Here is a 13,161-nt window from a genome sequence, read left to right on the forward strand (position 1 = left end):
AACGCAAATTGCGCAAAAACTACAAATCCGATCGACACGAAAAATACTTAGCACACCTCTCGTGGACGCTGGCTTTGAAACGACACCTCAATGGAGTCTGTGCGTGTAGCGGTTCGGGCCTCATTAATTGCGGAAATCAACTGAAAAATAAGAATAAGTTAGCAGTGTTCGGATTACAACATTAATACTAGATGTGTATTTCCTGAAGGAAGTACAGATAGTGGTTTGAAATGGTGCCCGGGCTGCCCCTTTAAGAGAGACTTGCCTGCTGCCCCTGCAAGACTTTCAAGTCAGGATACGATTTAACTGTGGGTGCCTCTCAGGGGTCACTTTGGCCTCAGGGTCTGATTTTGTGGGTGGGGCCTCTCAGGGCCCGATTTTGTGGCCGGGGCCACTCAGGGTCCGATTTTGTGGCCGGGGCCACTCAGGGTCCGATTTTGTGGCCGGGGCCACTCAGGGTCCGATTTGGTGGCCGGGGCCCCTCAGGGTCCGATTTGGTGGCCGGGGACCCTCAGGGTCTGATTTGGTGGGTGGGGCCCCTCAAGGTCCGATTTTGTGGCTGGGGCCCCTCAGGGTCCGATTTTGTGGCCGGGGCCACTCAGGATCCGACTTTTGTGGCCGGAACTCCTCAGGGTCCAATTTTGTGGGTGGGGCCCCTCAGGGTCCGATTTTGTGGCTGGGGCCCCTCAGGGTCTGATTTGGTGGGCGGGGCCCCTCAGGGTCCAATTTGGTGGGCAGGGCCCCTCAGGGTCCAATTTGGTGGGTTGGGCCCCTCAGGGTCCGATTTTGTGGCCGGGGCCCCTCAGGGTCCGATTTAGTGTCAGGGGCCCCTCAGGGTCCGATTTTGTGGTTGGGTCCCCTCATGGTCCGATTTTGTGGTTGGGGCTCCTCAGGGTCCGATTTTGTGGCCGCGGCCCCTCAGGGCCTGATTTTGTGGCTGCGGCCCCTCAGGGTCTGATTTTGTGGGCGGAGCCCCACTGGGTCCAATTTGGTGGGCGGGACCACTCTGGGTCAAATTTGGTGGGCGGGACCACTCTGGGTCCAATTTGGTGGGAGGGCCCCACAGGGTCCGATTTGGTGGGCGGGGCCCCTCAGGGTCCGATTTGGTGGGCGGGGCCCCTCAGGGTCCGATTTTGTGGCTGGGGCCCCTCAGGGTCCGATTTTGTGGCCGGGGCCACTCAGGGTCCGATTTTGTGGCCGGGGCCACTCAGGGTCCGATTTGGTGGCCGGGGCCCCTCAGGGTCCGATTTGGTGGCCGGAGACCCTCAGGGTCTGATTTGGTGGGTGGGGCCCCTCAAGGTCCGATTTTGTGGCTGGGGCCCCTCAGGGTCCGATTTTGTGGCCGGGGCCATTCAGGATCCGATTTTTGTGGCCGGAACTCCTCAGGGTCCAATTTTGTGGGTGGGGCCCCTCAGGGTCCGATTTTGTGGCCGGGGCCCCTCAGGGTCCGATTTAGTGTCAGGGGCCCCTCAGGGTCCGATTTTGTGGTTGGGTCCTCTCAGGGTCCGATTTTGTGGTTGGGGCCCCTCAGGGTCCGATTTTGTGGCCGCGGCCCCTCAGGGCCTGATTTTGTGGCCGCGGCCCCTCAGGGTCCGATTTTGTGGGCGGAGCCCCACTGGGTCCAATTTGGTGGGCGGGACCACTCTGGGTCCAATTTGGTGGGCAGGGCCTCTCAGGGTCCTATTTGGTGGGCAGGGCCTCTCTGGGTCTGATTTGGTGGGTGGGGCCACTCTGGGTAAGATTTGGAGGCTGGGGTCGCTCAGCCTCCAATTTGGAGGCCGGGGTCGTTGAGCTTCCGATTTGGAGGCCGAGGTCAAAGAGCCTCAGATTTGGAGGCAGGGGTCGATGAGCTTCCGATTTGGAGGCCGGGGTCGATGAGCCTCCGATTTGGAGGCCGGGGTGGCTCAGCCTCCGATTTGGAGGCCGGGGTGGCTCAGCCTCCGATTTGGAGGCCGGGGTGGCTCAGCCTCCGATTTGGAGGCCGGGGTCGCTCAGCCTCCGATTTGGAGGCCGGGGTGGCTCAGCCTCCGATTTGGAGGCCGGGGTGGCTCAGCCTCCGATTTGGAGGCCGGGGTGGCTCAGCCTCCGATTTGGAGGCCGGGGTGGCTCAGCCTCCGGTTTGGAGGCCGGGGTGGCTCAGCCTCCGATTTGGAGGCCGGGGTCGATCAGCCTCCGATTTGGAGGCCGGGGTCGATCAGCCTCCGATTTGGAGGCTGGGGTCGATCAGCCTCCGATTTGGAGGCCGGGGTGGCTCAGCCTCCGATTTGGAGGCCGGGGTGGCTCAGCCTCCGATTTGGAGGCCGGGGTGGCTCAGCCTCCGATTTAGAGGCCGGGGTGGCTCAGCCTCCGATTTGGAGGCCGGGGTTGTTCAGCCTCCGATTTGGAGGCCGGGGTCGATCAGCCTCCGATTTGGAGGCCGGGGTCGGTCAGCCTCCGATTTGGAGGCCGGGGTCGGTCAGCCTCCGATTTGGAGGCCGGGGTCGATCAGCCTCCGATTTGGAGGCCGGGGTCGGTCAGCCTCCGATTTGGAGGCCGGGGTCGGTCAGCCTCCGATTTGGAGGCCGGGGTCGATCAGCCTCCGATTTGGAGGCCGGGGTGGCTCAGCCTCCGATTTGGAGGCCGGGGTGGCTCAGCCTCCGATTTGGAGGCCGGGGTGGCTCAGCCTCCGATTTGGTGTGTCGGCCCTTTAAGACTCATTTGGGTGCGCTGGCCCTTTAACAATCACTTTGGCGCGTTGGCCCTTTAAGAGCTAGTTTGGCTCACTGGGCTTCTTCTAAATCAAATTTGGCGGACATTCTCTCTCAGGGGCATGTGTCATGTAATGAAGCTAGATTTGCATTTGTGCTGTGAGTTTCGCTTTAAGAGCTGATATTATGTGGCAGAGGCTCTGTGCTGGGGTTCAGGTGAAGTTCCTAGGCGTTGGCATAGTAACTGGGTCTGCCTGCGCATATCAATGAGCTCAACTGTCATTTCAATCGCCTCAGGGCACGTTTTGCCATTTCCTATTGAAAAGCATTGGAGACAGTGCATTCCAATGACGGGAAAAAAAAATTTCAAACGCAAATTGCGCAAAAACTACAAATCCGATCGACACGAAAAATACTTAGCACACCTCTCATGGACGCTGGCTTCGAAACGACACCTCAACGGAGTCTGTGCGTGTAGCGGTTCGGGCCGCATTAATTGCGGAAATCAACTTAATAATAAGAAGAATAAGTTAGCAGCGTTCGGATTACAATATAGTGGTTTTTTCAAACCACTATAACTAGATGTGTATTTCCTGAAGGAAGTACAGATAGTGGTTTGAAATGGTGCCCGGGCTGCCCCTTTAAGGGAGACTTGCCTGCTGCCCCTGCAAGACTTTCAACTCAGGATACGATTTAACTGTGGGTGCCTCTCAGGGGCCACTTTGGCCTCATGGTCTGATTTTGTGGGTGGGGCCCTTCAGGGCCTGATTTTGTGGGTGGGGCCCCTCAGGGTCTGATTTTGTGGGTGGGGCCCCTCAGGGTCCGATTTTGTGGCTGGGGCCACTCAGGGTCCGATTTGGTGGCCGGGGCCTCTCAGGGTCCGATTTGGTGGCCGGGGCCCCTCAGGGTCTGATTTGGTGGGTGGGGCCCCTCAAGGTCCGATTTTGTAGCTGGGGCCCCTCAGGGTCCGATTTTGTGGCCGGGGCCAATCAGGATCCGATTTTTGTGGCCGGAACCCCTCAGGGTCCAATTTTGCAGGTGGGGCTCCTCTGGGTCCGATTTGGTGGGCGGAGCCCCTCTGGGTCCAATTTGGTGGGCGGGACCATTCTGGGTCCAATCTGGTGGGCGGGACCACTCCGGGTCCGATTTGGTGGGTGGGGCCACTCTGGGTAAGATTTGGTGGCTGGGGTCGCTCAGCCTCCAATTTGGAGGCCGGGGTCGTTGAGCTTCCGATTTGGAGGCCGAGGTCGATGAGCTTCCGATTTGGAGGCCGTGGTCGATGAGCCTCTGATTTGGAGGCCGAGGTGGCTCAGCCTCCGATTTGGAGGCCGGGGTGGCTCAGCCTCCGATTTGGAGGCCGGGGTGGCTCAGCCTCCGATTTGGAGGCCGGGGTGGCTCAGCCTCCGATTTGGAGGCCGGGGTGGATCAGCCTCCGATTTGGAGGCCGGGGTGGATCAGCCTCCGATTTGGAGGCCGGGGTCGATCAGCCTCCGATTTGGAGGCCGGGGTCGATCAGCCTCCGATTTGGAGGCCGGGGTCGATCAGCCTCCGATTTGGAGGCTGGGGTGGCTCAGCCTCCGATTTGGAGGCCTGGGTCGATCAGCCTCCGATTTGGAGGCCGGGGTGGATCAGGCTCCGATTTGGAGGCCGGGGTGGATCAGGCTCCGATTTGGAGGCCGGGGTGGATCAGGCTCCGATTTGGAGGCCGGGGTGGATCAGGCTCCGATTTGGAGGCCGGGGTGGATCAGGCTCCGATTTGGAGGCCGGGGTGGCTCAGCCTCCGATTTGGAGGCCGGGGTGGCTCAGTCTCCGATTTGGTGTGTCGGCCCTTTAAGACTCATTTGGGTGCGCTGGCCCTTTAACAATCACTTTGGCGCGTTGGCCCTTTAAGAGCTAGTTTGGCTGACTGGGCTTCTTTTAAATCCACTTTGGCGCACACATTCTCTCTCAGGGGCATGTGTCATGTGATGAAGCTAGATTTGCATTTGTGCTGTGGGTTTCGCTTTAAGAGCTGATATTATGTGGCAGAGGCTCTGTGCTGGGGTTCAAGTGAAGTTCGTAGGCGTTGGCATAGTAACTGGGTGTGCCTGCGCATATCAATGAGCTCAACTGTCATTTCAATCGCCTCAGGGCACGTTTTGCCATTTCCTATTGAAAAGCATTGGAGACAGTGCATTCCAATGACGGGAAAAAAAAATTTCAAACGCAAATTGCGCAAAAACTACAAATCCGATCGACACGAAAAATACTTAGCATACCTCTCATGGACGCTGGCTTCGAAACAACACCTCAACGGAGTCTGTGCATGTAGCGGTTCGGGCCGCATTAATTGCGGAAATCAACTTAATAATAATAAGAAGAAGAAGAATAAGTTAGCAGCGTTCGGATTACAATATAGTGGTTTTTTCAAACCACTATAATAACTTGTAATAGTATGGTGCGCCCTTGTGCTTTGAAGGATACAGGTATAGCGATATCTCATACATGTGCAATCTAGTGCTTCCAAGATGGCTAGGAATAGAAGTCACACCAATACCTGAAATGAATAAATCCTTGCAATGGTAGCCAAAAGAAGGACAAAGTAGAGAATCTAAAAGCAAAATGGAGGTTCTAATTAAATGCAATAGATGTGACACAATGTATATGGCAGTCATATAGCAGCACAGAACCAACTATGTGTGGTCATATAGACTGAAAAAAAAGTCTAAGATGGAATACCTGGATGGCCAGTGGAAATGTTAAATGGCTGGCGTCTGGAAAGCGTATGTGGACTGAGCCGTCCAAAATTAGAACAGGCAGCTGCAAAATAAATGGCCTATCAACCAGTGAAATACAAGAGGGAGACAAGGAATAGGTTGAAGGAAGATAAATATACCTGTACAGCATAGGGCTTCAGAAAAGGGACCTCTAGGGTCACTAAAATAAGGAGTGAAGACAGCGCTGATAGCAGTGGGTATACGACCTCTAAAATTGAATTGCGCTGTAAAAAGAAAGAAAAGTGTGAAGAGTTAAGTGACAGGAGTCCAGCATGCACCTCATCTCCTGCACTATTTACCTGGTGAAGCCCTGGTCTGTGGTCTGGCTGCCCTGTGTGGAAGACGCTGTGAGGAGTGAGCACTTCCGGGTTTAAATGCAGATGACTCACAAGTGTAGAACCCCTTGATTGGAATCCCCTTACCCATTTGAGGGTGGAATACATTAGAGCCTTTTTGAACATTGTTGCACTGTAAGCAGTTCAGACAGGGAAAAGTGCCCTGTTTCTGAGATTGAAGGAATGTCTGTCGTGGAAGAGTAGAGGCGGAGCCAATATCTGCTTTCACCAACCTATCTTTGAGATTCCTAGCTCTGCGGAAGCAGGGTAGAAATGGGGCCTGAAATTCCGGGTTCTTAGGATAACTTTTTGCCAGGATGTTCCAATGTCTACGAATGGTGGATTGGATTATTTTGGAGAGGGGGTGATATGTAGTAACAAAAGGAATCCTTTTTTGGGCATTGGAGTCCCTACTGGATGACGTGTAACTTTTAGCTCGGTTAAGTACCCCCTGGGGGTATCCCCTGTCCGAGAATTTATTTTCCATTTCTGACATCCTGAGTGCCCTGGTGTTGGTATCCGAGACTATGCATTCCACCCTTTTGAATTGTGATCTGGGTATTGAATTCTTAATGGCTGGTGGATGACAACTGCCATAATGTAGGAGACTGTTCCTATCTGTGGGCTTAGTGAATAAGTCAACGGACAATGCGCCTGTTCTGTCAAAGTTAATTTTGGTGTCCAAGAAGTTGATGCTATCAGTGTTATATTGGATAGAAAATTTAAGCTCTGGCCAAATGTTGATATAACCGTCAAATTGCATTAGAGAGTCAACAGGGCCAACCCAGATGCAGAATATGTCATCTATATTACGACGCCAAAGCATGGCGTGACTAGTGAAGAGAGGGTGATCATAAACAAAGTCCTCCTCAAATTTTGCCATATATGCGATTGCATATGGAGGCGCGACGTGTGACCCCATTGCGGTGCCCTGCCGCTGAACATAGAACTTGTCTTCTCTATTTTTAATTTCCTGAGTAGGAATTTGGAGAAATTCACTGGATCCTCAGACAAAACCCTTATTATAAAACCAGCGGATAAGGGAGGGGCTACGGTCATTATGGATAGATCGGATTATCTCGAGGAAATTTATAGGCAGCTCAGTGACACTGAGGTTTACAGAGAAATACCTAGCAATCCTTTTCGCTGTACAGGTATATTTATCTTCCTTCAACCTATTCCTTGTCTCCCTCTTGTATTTCACTGCAACCAGTGAAATGGCCTATCAACATAGGCCATTTATTTTGCAGCTGCCTGTTCTAATTTTGGACTGCTCAGTCCACATACGCTTTCCAGACGCCAGCCATTTAACATTTCCACTGGCCATCCAGGTATTCCATCTTAGACCTTTTTTTTTTTTTTTTTTCAGTCTATATGACCACACATAGTTGGTTCTGTGCTGCTATATGACTGCCATATACATTGTGTCACATCTATTGCATTTAATTAGAACCTCCATTTTGCTTTTAGATTCTCTACTTTGTCCTTTTGGCTACCATTGCAAGGATTTATTCATTTCAGGTATTGGTGTGACTTCTATTCCTAGCCATCTTGGAAGCACTAGATTGCACATGTATGAGATATCGCTATACCTGTATCCTTCATAGCACAAGGGCGCACCATACTATTACAAGTTATTATCTGTTGTAATTCCTTCTATGCTCAACAATACTCACTTATAGGATCCCTCTTCCTTAACGACCAGCACAGCACTTTTGGAGTTACCATCGCCTGACTCAGCAAAGCACCCTTGGATAGTACCTCTACTAGCCATCTCTCTCTCCTTTGAATTTTTGATGAAGTTGGAACATATATTTTTGTCATGTCTTTTGTTAGTATGTATTTCTGTGATGATGCGGACAGCAATTAACGCCTTGTTTTTGTTCTTTTTTTTTTTTTTTGCATGTATATTTCAGTAAACGAGATTTTTCTGATGAAGGTCCTATGCTGGACCGAAAACGTTTCAACCTTTCTGTCTGGATGCACAAAATAAAAGTGTCTGAATATTTCACATATTGAGTGCCAAGATTTTTGTCATTTTTGATTGATGGGTTGGATACCCGACTTGAGCACCAACAACCAAACTATTCCTGAGTGCCGTGCTCTCTTTATAGGATTGCTGCTCAGCAAAGACATCGGTTTCAGCATCTTTCTCAGACTTGGGCTGTGCTCTTGGTTACTGCTGCCTCTCCAGGTTCAGCTCTAGTAACTGGCAAGGAATACTCAGCAGCGAGCAGTCACTCCTGAGGCTAAGTCCAGGATTCGCCTTACTGAGCATGCTCGTGAGGGTGCGACCTCCCATTGGTGGTCGTGTAAGGCGGTGTGGGATTGACCCCTTTAAATGTTCAGAAGGAAGAAGCCGCTGCCATGCCTGAGAGTGCCAGTGACATCTGGGGGAAGAAGGAGTACACCGGTGGAGTCCCCGGCCTCCCACATGAGGCAGTATTTGCAGGAGATGAGGGCCAGCCTGAGCGGGACGGTGAGAGCGTTAGAGCTGAGTGAGCCTCAACCCTAGCAGGCGACGGGTCACACAGTCCCTGCACCAACACCTTCCTGGGGCAGTGCTGACACTAGGCCCAAGACCTATGCCACCTTGCCCCCACACTCCCACCAGGCTCCTATTGGAAACACGGGGCCAACGTCGTCTGCCCACCCGTTGCTGTGGATCTCTGACATAATTGCACAGAAGAAGGCCAGAGAGCATAAGATATGGGACCACCTTCATGAGAAATGAAAGGCTGCAATGTCTGCACGCCGCACATATGGACAGCTCGTTTATACTAATGTTGAACGCGGTTACGGTTTCATTGAGGAGGCCGGCACTCATGATAAAGGCTACATAAATGCAACCTCCATTAAACATGGAAAAGCCCTACTAGTTGGGGATTGGATTTCTTTCTACAAGGAGTACTGCCCACAGGGCTACTATGCCGTGGTGGTCATTCTGTGCCCAGAGGAAAACAATCCCACCAGAGAAGACATGGATCCACAAGCAGAGGTAACTGATGGCACCTCTGCCCCAGACCTCTCCCATCATTCCGGAGACTCTGCGACTGCAGAGTCTTCTTCAGCTCGCACCAGGGCACAGGCATCAGGTGAAAAGACAGCGCAGGATGTGCGCTACTGAACTTTCCTTGGCCTTTTCCCTTTAAGTGCTTGTTGCACATCTTTGGGACTGTTCCACATCCCTTCAGGGTAGGGCACCCTGCCACGTTCTATGAGAAAGCTGAAAACGGTCCATGGGACCTTTAGGAAATAGTGTGTTGATTATTTTTTCTTGTTTATTTTGTTGCGTCTGTTGCACCCCTTCTGCTGGATGGCGGAACTACGTCTGAAAAACGGACTGTTCCGGAATGCTAAAGTGAAGCGTGTAAATAAGTTGTTCAACCCTCAAAGGAAGGGTAAGGGGCACCTTTTCATAAGAAGTTTTTTTATGTGGATACTTGGACATTGCTTTTGCAGATTTCTACCTCATATTGAGAAAATGTACTGTACATAATTGTTCTCCCTGTGTAGAGTATCTCCTGTAAAAAATGCATTTTAATATATTCATGTTTATATTTCGCATTGTTGGGGACAACAATGATTGAAGGAAGGAAGATGTAAGGTGGTGTGGGCTTGAACGCTTTAAATGTTCATGCTGCTATTTATATTTATCTGTATATAATTGTAATATATTGCATTGTGTCATATTTTTATATATCTGTGGATGTTGAGTAAGATAGGGACAGTGCAGTTAGGGAAAAGGGCCACTAGATGGGGCACTGAGTACACTGCATGGTATGGTTTAGTTGTAGGACACTTAGAGGTTAACACTAGGAGGGGTAGCTGGGGAATAATATAGTGAGACTTTGTGGATATAGCCAGTCAGGGATAGACCCCTGTGTGCTGCTCAGGTGGCCTTTGGCCTGGGCTGCCCAGCTATCCCGAAACGTTCTAAGCAGAAGCCCAGCCATTCTTGGAAGAGAGTGGGAGTGCAAGGAAGGAAGAGAAGAGTTAAGAGCACAGTATGCGCAGCAACGTAGTGAAGAGTGAAGCAGATTCCAGAAGAAGTTAGAGTGGGCCACCGTGGAAGTGCGGGGGCAGGATAACCGTATAAGAGGTGGACAACTCTGTAGCCAGTATTTACGATTCTGAGACGTAGCAGTCTGCAGGGAGATATATTGCAGTGGGGTTTTCATTGGGCTCCTTGCCCCTTTTGATCTTCGTGGCCTATTCCTTGAAGCAGAAGAAGTTAGGGAAAGACTGAGAAATGTATTGCTGGTACTGTGATAATTGTGCTGGAAGTGTTATGGATGTGCTGTGTCCTGAAGAAAATAAACCCGTATTGTTTAAAGTTGCTTTGGACTCTGCCTCCTGTCTTTTGAACACAAGGAAGAATGGGGGACACAGCAGTGAAGACGCAGCTGCCAGCACAGTGAGTATGGATTGTGATGACATAACTACAACCCTGTCGTTTATTTACAGTCAGTAGACAGCTGCTCAGGTCCTTCAGTGAGTCCAGATTGACCAGCGAGTAAGGTCCTTTCTGACTGGCCTAGTCTACAAAAGGATCTCTGAGGCACCCGTCAGCGCGCTATGATCACTTTCATGTGGTGTCTGTGTGTATGTGGTATTCGTTACCACCCTGTATGCACGTGTTAGGGCTGGCTTCGAGCGAGGGCTGGACTGGCCATCTGGCAATTCTGACAAATGACCGAAGGGCCTGTCTGGTTGTGGGTGGCCTTGTCTGCTACGTTGTTAACAAAAACAGTGTTCTCAAGACACCCATACTGTTAAGAGTTGTGGCGGAGCACAAAGTCGCTGATACTGTCACTTACCCCAGCAGGCCACAGGTATCATTAGAAATATTGGTCTTGTAGTAAATCTTGCTTTCCTCCATCCAGGGTAATATTAGTAGTAATATATCCCATTTGGTGCTTGGGGACAGGGACAACATGGGCCTGTGTGATTTGAAATGCCAGGGCTGAATTTCAGCCCCAGTCAGTACCTGCTTCGCATCAAGCTTATGCCGGCTCCTCCAGACAGGCGTTGTATGCATGCGTGCTACTACTGCCACTGAAAGAGATCTCTGAGTCAGTCATTGCAGGGTGGTAACTTCTGCTTGAGCCTAGCACCTGCACCGTGTGATTCAGTCGCATGTACATGTTGCACAAACCGTGTGACAGGGCAGGCTCAATCACCAGCATAGTGGGGGGAAGTTATAGGGACCCCAACTAGCGTCCTTACTACTGCGCACCTGTGATGTTTAACAGGGCCCAGCTTAGAGAGCTTTCAGCTTTGCTTCTGCTCTGTGAAGTAACAGAGTCAGGTCCTTTGCACTCTGTTCACACCAAGTGACCTTTAACTTGGTGAGTTTATGGTGCTTGTTCGCAGCTTCACATCGCCATTGTTTCTTAGCTGTGGTTTCCACATCACCGCACGGTGGACACCGGGTTGTGATCGCACCTTATCTTAAGTTATAATCGTGCGATCCGCAAACCCTAAGACACCTGTATGTAAATTATTCCATTATGAAAATTATAAATATGGCTAAATTAAAAATAACCTGCTCAGTAATCACAATGGTAAAATGGAAAAAGGAGCAGAAAGTCATCATCTGTAATTCTGTATGTCTTGCAGCCTTATAATATCTTTAGATAGACTATTTATTTTTCTAGCATAAATAAAACGAATCTTCTTTGCCTGCAAGTATTCAAACCTTTGGCTCAATTGCCTGTGAACGGAGTATCTGAATTTCCATTAACAGGGGATTTGAAATGCTCTGTTTTTTTTTATTCTGAACGATGGGGAAAAGCAGTGGAGCGTCCTGTAATTAGAGTGTGAATTATGTATTTCCGTACTGTCAGCATAAGGCAGCTGTACACGGCCAGAGAATTTCTAGTGGGCGTCTCTCGTTTTTATTTTCAGAGCCTTATTGTCTGGCAGCTGAACGTGTTTGGGTAACGATGTATTCAGAAAATATGTACATATTTCCACTTTCCTGGGTGGTTGCTAGAAATTCCTTACCAAGTGTTCAATGTTGACAACAAAGAACGGGAGAAAAAAAATATTTTTGCATGCCTGCTAAAACCGCGTATAATGTTTTAGATTACAAAAATGTCAGTACTGAATGAATTCATGGGTTTAGATTTTAGGAGAAAAATATTTTACATTTATTGTAATCCTACTGATGTATATGTGAGTGCAATAATAAATATTACTGAGCTTGGTTTCATTCATGGAAATATATGACTTTTAATTACATTTAAATAATGAGTCCCTTCTTCACCATTCATATTACTGTATAATGTTCATCTGATAAATTAGTACAATCACAGCAAATGCAGTGCTTCACATTATTTACTAAGCTACAAATCTGCATAAAGTCAATTAAATGTAACTTATTTGGTGTTTGTATAATTTCCTTTTAAGAATTAATCTGAAAAAATATGTTTGGATTGTATTAGGACATTGCTTCAAATCATTTAAAATTCGCTCAACTGGTACTGACATTTTTCTGTGAACATCTGCCCACATACTAAATCAGTGACTGCACAAATTAGCTGTTGTATTTTTTACATAGTTGCCAATAGAAGTTTAAGAACATAGAAAAAAATATGGAGAATTACCATTTTTACTACTGTTGTGTCTACATCTGTTGTGCCCTCCAGATAACTTGGTCCTTCTCCATGACATTGCCTCTTTGGTTTACTCACTGTATCGTCACAACTGTGCACTTTGGTACAAAATACTGTATACTGCTAAAATCTGAGAATTAGATTTGTAAGAAAAAAATGCATAATTATATTATATTTGTAGCACTGAATAGCATAGAATGGAAATGTCTATACTGTCTAGAATCCATAGTCTCACGAATATATGAACTGTGGAAACATATGTCCACAGACCACAGTACTTTATATTGGACTGATTATTCTTTTGAAAAGGTCTTAGTGTAGCATCTGTGAAAAGTCTAGTTGTAATGGAAAACAGAAATCATAGAAAGTAGGATCAAATCTATACAAAATCACTAGAACAAGCTGTAATGTATAATAATTAGATCTGTCTCTTTAAGCAAGCCAGACTTATGGGACTTGGAGGGTGGAGACAAGAGGGATGAGAAGGGAAGTTTCAGTTTCACTTCTGGTAGCATGGGAATGCAACTGTTATGCTGTGTGCTGGAGGACAAAGAATAAAACATATCTAAAGTTTAATACCTTGAATTCTTCATAACGTGTGGATATTACAACTGGCGACGAGGATGGGATATAATCACCTACTGCTGTGAGTACGGACTCTATTTTACCACTTCACACGCCAGCACCACTGAGAGACTCTATCATGGCTGACTACTTGCACACATTCCCAGTTTGATATGACTGATGTCATTAATCTCTCCCA

At 48.9% G+C, this 13,161-nt stretch overlaps 1 long non-coding RNA gene across 1 annotated transcript; it reads left to right on the forward strand.

Annotated features, from left to right (window-relative positions):
• The first annotated feature begins 7,050 nt into the window (after positions 1-7,050).
• Positions 7,051-7,658, forward strand: LOC141089327 (uncharacterized). The gene is made up of 3 exons (XR_012232247.1): positions 7,051-7,109; positions 7,300-7,372; positions 7,489-7,658. It is a non-coding gene; the product is annotated as an uncharacterized lncRNA (long non-coding RNA).
• Positions 7,659-13,161: the final 5,503 nt, after the last annotated feature.

This window comes from Dendrobates tinctorius, unplaced genomic scaffold, assembly GCF_039654945.1.
Source record: "Dendrobates tinctorius isolate UK_male_01 unplaced genomic scaffold, ASM3965494v1 ptg000045l, whole genome shotgun sequence".
NCBI classification, from domain to species: Eukaryota; Metazoa; Chordata; class Amphibia; order Anura; family Dendrobatidae; genus Dendrobates; species Dendrobates tinctorius.